A 7,308-nucleotide genomic window follows, 5' to 3' on the forward strand; every position below is an offset into this window, starting at 1 on the left:
CTAGTTAGTGCAAGTATTTGTTATAAATATGATAATGCATTTAAATTGAAAAATTAAGGTACAAAATCTTTCTTTTTACTGCCTTTACCTCTGAGAGATGAAATCTGTGTTGGTTATTTTGCATAGAATGTGAGATTAATCGTTTACTGCTTACTCTAACAACCTTGGGAAGTTTATTCAAACTGAGATAAACTTCCTTTAACAATTAAGTAGAGATAGGTCACTGTTTTGAAGACTGTGAAGACTGGCAGCATTACTTAAGAATGTGTGTTTTTCCTTCTGCCATAAGTATCATATTCTCAAGCTAAACGCCTATCAAATGAAAAATTCCTGTGTTCTTGATTTTTGGTTTGCACTTAAAATTTTATGGGAAAATTAAAACTTTCCATCTACTCTAATCTGAAGAAAATGTACTGGGGTACCATTTAAGAGTTTGTGTATGATATGGGAAATTTTAGAATTTTGAGGTCATATGACATTACATACATTTTTACATTCTGTGGGTATTATTTACCTAACAGAAGCAGTGAATAGACAAATGTATTTTTCATTCTTTTGCCTTACAGTTGATATTCTCTGTGTTTTGCTTTAACAATCTAGTCTTTATCCTGAATAATTTAACTAAAATTGGCTGCTGACACCAGCAGTCTAAGTCTACATCCTGCCTACACTTGACATTATTCCACTTGATTGTTTGGTATAAAGTGATGACTTACTTTTATTTTAATTGTATTTCCCTTAATGCTAGTTATTTGAACATTTGTTCTATATGCTTGCTAGCTGTGGGGTTTCTTTTCTGCAGACTGCTTTTTCATATCTTTTGCCCATGTTTTTACTGAGATTGTTCTTTTCTTTTGATTTGCAGGAATATTTTATATATTCTAGTATCACTACCTTTTCAGTTTTAGACATCTTAAATACCTCTTACATTCTATGGATATTGTTTACCTAACAGAAACAGTGAATAGTCTATTGTATATTTATTTGCCTCACAGTTAATACTCTCTATGCTTTGCTTTAACAATCTATTCCTTATCCTGAGTTGCAAAAACAAACTTCCATTAAGATTTTTTCCTTCTCACTTATGTCTCTAATCCATTTCTGGAGTCTACTATTGTGCATAGTTTAGGCAGGGATCCATGGTTGTGATGATGATGGAAATGTGCCTCTCAGATCTCCAGCTTTGAAGAATATAAGTGACAGGTGGCCCCAGCTGCTGTGCTCTGAGCCCACCGCTGCCCTCACACTGTGGCCATGCCTCTTACAGGCTTCTCCCAGCCTATGACCAGGAGAAGCTCAGCAGGGTTGTTATGGCGGTCCCATTCCTGGGAGATATGGGACTCCTCTGATGGGTGATTTTGACTTGAGGAGTCCTCGTAGGCCTGGCCAAATTTTCCTGGAACTGTACTGCCATGTGAGACTATCCCTGTCTAACTCTTCTTCTTTCCCTCCGTACTGCACGAGTCAGGCCTGAAGTGCATTCTGAAGGTTCTTTTTGACTCTTCCACCACGTGTTCCATTTTCTTCACATAAATTTCTTCTAATAAATCTCTTTCAACTCAAATCCCCCCTTGAGATCGGATGGTGTGATATGAGAAAATTGAGGACTAACTCACTTTACTGCCTATTAGGTAAAGAGGACACCATCCTTAGTGGTATGCAGGGCACAGATAATCCTTGGCATAAGTTGATAGCCTAATTGCTAAAGATTTTACCAGCAGTGACCTGGAAAAACTTTCTGGTATACGGGACACCAGTACAGGTATGACGGTCCAAGCAGTTGAAAAATGACATGTGCCTATCAAGATAGTGAAGTTGGTGGTTACTGCTAAGTTACAGTGTTGCCCTGCCTAGGGAAAAAGAGAAACTGAGGGTCATTTACAATCAGTTAAAGGCTAAGTATGAGAGCCTGTTACAAAGAGGCCCTAATCTCTTACAAAGGAAGAGTAGGCACAGCTGAGCTGCAGGCCGAGAACCTAATAGAATCCCAGAGTGTGACGCTCAGTCAAAGCAGATCTGCTGTGCTTAGGTCAGAGCCCTAGTTGGGGAAACCTAGCATCTTGAAATGTAAGATGGAGACGAGTGGATGCATATCCTTGAGGGTATTGGTTCTGAAGATCCTCGGAACTGTCAGAGTTTGTAGCAGCATTCTTTACTCCTTAGTTAGAGCCAGCCCTTCTCTCATCCCAAGAGATGCTGCAGAGCCCTTCACCCTACAAGGCAGTAGGTGCCTCCTCAAGAGACGTTCCCATCTCCTCAATTGACAACCCAATTACTCAGCTAGGAATGTGCTGGGGCTGATAAAGGAGGAAGAAGACTATTGCACTGAAAATGCTATAAGAATTAGTGAATCTGTACCGACTCTTCCCGGCATTGGGTTTGAGGGTGTCTGGTGAGAGAGCGATGAGTGGAAGACTGGATAAGTAAAATTCAATGACTTTCTTGAGATATGAAATTTAACACCCTGGCAAGGACCCAAGGAGATTGGAAAATTTTGCTGCTAGACCTGAAGAAAGCAATAGCCAAGGCTGAGTGAAGCAGAAACACCCCAGTTGCCCCAGCAGACAGTGGAGGAAGAAATATAGAAGGTGAGGGAAATGGGCATGCTGGAACAGATTCGTTGTGTGAAGCCAGAAGACCCACCAGGGGCGATGTTCCATGGGAAGGCCTAGAGGACATGCCATTTACCAAAGCCATTCGCAGTGAGCTGGTGACAGGGGCTGGAGCTTAACCAAGTAGTTCAGTGGTGGCTTTCCTCTGTGGTGAAAGGATGGTAGGAGGAACAGGTACAGAGCTAGTTCTTACAGGGAAGCAGCACCAGGAGGAAACAGTCTCCTTACATTTTAATGCACTAGCCTGCAGCTCTGGAGGCGTCAAGCTGAGGAAGAGAATACCTCAAAGCAGCTGATTAGTTGCCACCTTTTCTAGAAACTCTTCTCCCATGTGAACTTTAACTGAAAATAATAGTTAAAATAAATTTAAAAACTCTTCTTATTAGTAGGCATCTGCCTGCAGACTTCCAAAATTGGTGGTCGGATTTCTGCAACGAGCTTCTGGTATGAAAAGCAGGCAGATATTGTCTCAAGGCAATATAAGGCAAGGCAGGGTGTTGGGGGACGCAAGAGTAAAACTTATAAAGTGTTACTTTCAAGTGTCCTCTTATTCCAGCCTAGGTTTTAGCCACCTACCCTCTCTACATACTCCAGTTCAGGGTAACCTCTCCTAGCCTCTCACTTTTATTATAATTTCCTGAGTTAGAATCCATGTTTGCCTCTTTCTTCTACAGTTTATCTGATCTGATTGACTTGGAAGGAGTGAGTACATTATGCTAGTTGACGATTTTGGCAAAAATGAAAGCCCAGATATACATAAAATGCATTATACTTATGTTTGTGTGTGCATATAAAATGATGCAATTTTTGAAAATAAAGTACGTATACCCTTTATAAGTGAATAGATTGTTTATGTTTATATAAACAGAGAGAGCAATATAAAAGAATATACAAAACTTTAAACTTTGATTACCTTAGGAGAAAACTGGGGAGAGAATGACAGATTTTTGTGTGTGTATCATTCTATGTTGTAAAACAGCTGGTGTAGCATTGTAACTTGAGATGAGAGTACAATAAAATATATTTTAAAAATAATATGGGCCAGTAGATGGCAGCATAGTAACACATTTGTTCTAAATACCTTAGTCCCTTTCTTGAGTTTTTGTTTTTTTCCCCCCTCTTTAAAGTACAGTTGCCATACAATAAATATTATTTTAGTTTCAGGTGTATAACATAGTTATTCAACATTTATATACCTTATGAAATGATCTCTAGGGCAATAAGTCTAGTAACATCTCTCACTGTACAAAGTTATTACAATATTGACTATATTCCCTGTGTTGTACGTTATGTCCCTGTGACTTATTTTATTTTATGTCTGTAAGTTTGTGTCTCTTACTCCCTTTCACCTTTTTTGCTCTCACCTTAACCCTCTCCCCGCTGGCAGCCAGACGACATTAGCAGATTGCACAATCCAATCCTTATTTCATTTGGGTTGGCTTCTTACTTAAAACATTATTTGATATTTTTAACTTTGTGACTAAATCACTCTGATGCTTCTCCATCACTTGACACTCTTTTCTTTGGTTGCCATTAATGTATCTTTCTAGGTTATAAGAAATCCCCTGTTGATTTAAAAAGGAACAAAAAAAACTCTAGTTGATTCTTTAATATACCATTAATTGGGAAAGTTCTGGGATCTTTAGAAGGTTGAAAAACTGATTTCTGACCACTTCAATCTACCTGTGGGTCTCTGATGGGATTGCTATAACTTATACAAAGATTCCCCTCCCCGTTAGTGAACCAGTGCCCCAAGACGAAGGAAAGTCTAAAAGTGATTGTGCTGGGCCTGGCCAGCCACCCTCCTCTCAAGGCTCTGCTACTTTCAACAGCAGTTCATCAAAAACAACCTTTTCATGTGGTCTTGAAAACAGGACTTGGTTTTATACAGAATTGTATACCCAGTATCTAGAAACCCAATGTCTGACACTTAGAGGCCCATAAATGTTTATTAGATGAATGAGTGATTATGTAGTAGTTGCATAGAGTGCTCTAGGTCAGTAGCATCCAATAAAACTTCTGTAATGATGAAAATGACATATATCTATGCTGCCCAATGTGGTAGCCACTAGCCACAGGTGGCTATTTTGTGTTTCAAATGTGATTAGTATGACTGAGGAAATGAGTTTTTAATTGTATTTAATTTAAATTAATTTAAATCTAAATAGTCCCATCTGGTTACTGGATACCATACTGGATAGTGCAGCTTTCAGTGCATAGTGTTACTATGCAATTTTCTGTTCTCTGTTCTGCAGTATTAGTGAATGATGGACTGAGCCATTCTGTGTTAGCCAACTACAAAATGCTCTTTCACGTAGTATCTATTTATGCATTCTAAGGATACTACCGTGTTGCCCTGAAAATAAGACCTAGACGGACCATCCGCTCTAAAGCGTCTTTTGGAGCAAAATTAACATAAGACCCGGTCTTATTTTAATATATAAGACCGGGTCTTATATAATATAATAATATAATTAATATAATATAATATAATATAATATAATATAATATAATAATACCAGGTCTTATATTAATTTTTGCTCCAAAAGACACATTAGAGCTGATGTTCCGGCTAGGTCTTATTTTTGGGGAAACATAGTAAATAGAGTATATATGGTGCAATTTTGCAGGATTTAGGTATTAGAAATTTCTCTCTCTAGACATATGTCTCTAAAAATCTCTATATAGCTCTTTCTATATATAGATCTGTATATCTATCGAGAGGTGAATTATTAGCAGCTCATCCTTCAGACAATCTCCTTCCTCCAAACAGATTCAGCTTCCAAATGATCTTAATTTGGCTAGGACTGTTTAGATATGAGTGTGATTGTGACAGTCTTTTAGGATCCTCTGTGTAGCGGCATTACTTTTATAATGGGTGGTGGGGAGAAAGATATAATGGGAGGAGAAGAAAGAAATTCCAAACTCATGTGAGGAAATTGTGGGGGCAAGATTTTTAACAGTGACATTTCTTCCTTTGACTATTGATCTCATGGCAGTGATTCTCAATGAGGGTGATTTTGCCCATTTTTCAATGGATGCATTTTTGCTTGTTACAACTTGGTGGAGTTACTACTAGCATCCAGTGTGTAGAAAGAGGGAATGCTGCTAAATATTCTAGAAAACAGAGGCTAGCTGCTACTCCTTCACACCCCCTACCTCCCAAATAATTATCTGTGACAAAATGTCAGTAGTAACAAGGTTGAAAAATCCAGCAGTATCATGATTCAGAGAATGATTTTGACTTTATTATTATAAATATATTTAAATGTAAATAATATAATACAATCTGGGGTAAGAGAGACTCTTACATTATATGAAACTTGAAAAAATCTTACCATGGCAGTTATTTCATTAACTAAATTAATCATAAATGGAAGGGGGCAAGCAAATAAAGAGTTATGCACACGGAAAAAGTTTGAGTTTTCTTGAATACTAGTTATGTCACATAGTTATGTACAGTGCCACAAAAATTCATTTAAATATATATGAAAATTACTATTTTATTACAATAATTAAACCATTCCAAAATGCATTCTTAATTATTTGCATATTCTTCATAAATACCATTCTTCAAAGAATGCCTACCTTTTTAACAGTAAATATAAATGCCATACAATAAGGTCTTCCCAAAATCTTCTGTCAAATTATAAATGTCTGGTTTTATGTTGGCTTCTCATCTAAGTTATTTATAACTATCTAATTTATATTGGCTTCTCATTCTGTCGGTCCCTTAATTATTCTGAAGTTGATTGAAAATAAAACTGTTTAGAAAATAGAACTACATTAGGAAATAATTAAACAGAAGTGAAAAGTAAATTTACACCAGGATTGGAACTTCTCCCATTTTTAGAGATGGAAAGTAGCTCCCGCTCACTCAGTACTTGCCTCTTGTTCTCATTCCCATCCCCTTTTCTAGTGAAAAGGCCAAGAAACTTTGCTTTTATTTTCTGAATACCAAAGGCATTTTTGCATAGTTTAGAACAAAATCCTGTGCTAGGATTCCAGTTCCACTTCCCCTGCTGTTTAATCCAAGCATTTAGTCACTGTTCCAAAGTAAAGACATATTTGCGTAGTTGTTTAAAATCTGCAGTACTGGGTGTAAATGTAAATGGCAGCTTTCTTCAAGCTTCAAAGAGAGGTTGCATGTGCATCTGAGGGCAAAGGGGAATGGACTCACAGTGGTGCCATGTCTTAAGGCCTGCTTCACCCCTCCACCATTGTATTACCCACTGGCCAAAGCCAATTGCCTTGATTTGTCTAGTGTGTGGACCTACAGATTCCTAATGAGGATTATTCAATGAGGAAGATCAACACAGTGGAATCAGGGAAGGGCAGCATTCTGTCAGGGAAAAACACAGAGAATACTTTGCAAGTTGGTCCTTATCTGTTTAAACTGCTGGATTATTCTAAAATGAGACGTGTGTAGGAGGGAGAGAAAGGTGAGTAAAGAGGTCATTAGAAACACTTAGCAGCAACGGCAGATCTTTGTGGAGTGCACAGTATCTTGTATATTCATGGTCTGCAAAAAACACTTCAGATAACCTTGAAAAAAAGCCTATTTTGCTCATGGTTAAGGGTAGAATTGTCGGATCACACTTATTGGCACCTTGAACTTTATGACAATATACATGGCAACACATACAAGACACAGTTTGCTACAGACCACACATGACATTTACATTTTGGAGGTAGA

This window comes from Rhinolophus sinicus, chromosome 1 (assembly GCF_057876585.1).
Source record: "Rhinolophus sinicus isolate RSI-liver-muscle chromosome 1, RSI-T2T, whole genome shotgun sequence".
Classification (NCBI taxonomy): domain Eukaryota; kingdom Metazoa; phylum Chordata; class Mammalia; order Chiroptera; family Rhinolophidae; genus Rhinolophus; species Rhinolophus sinicus.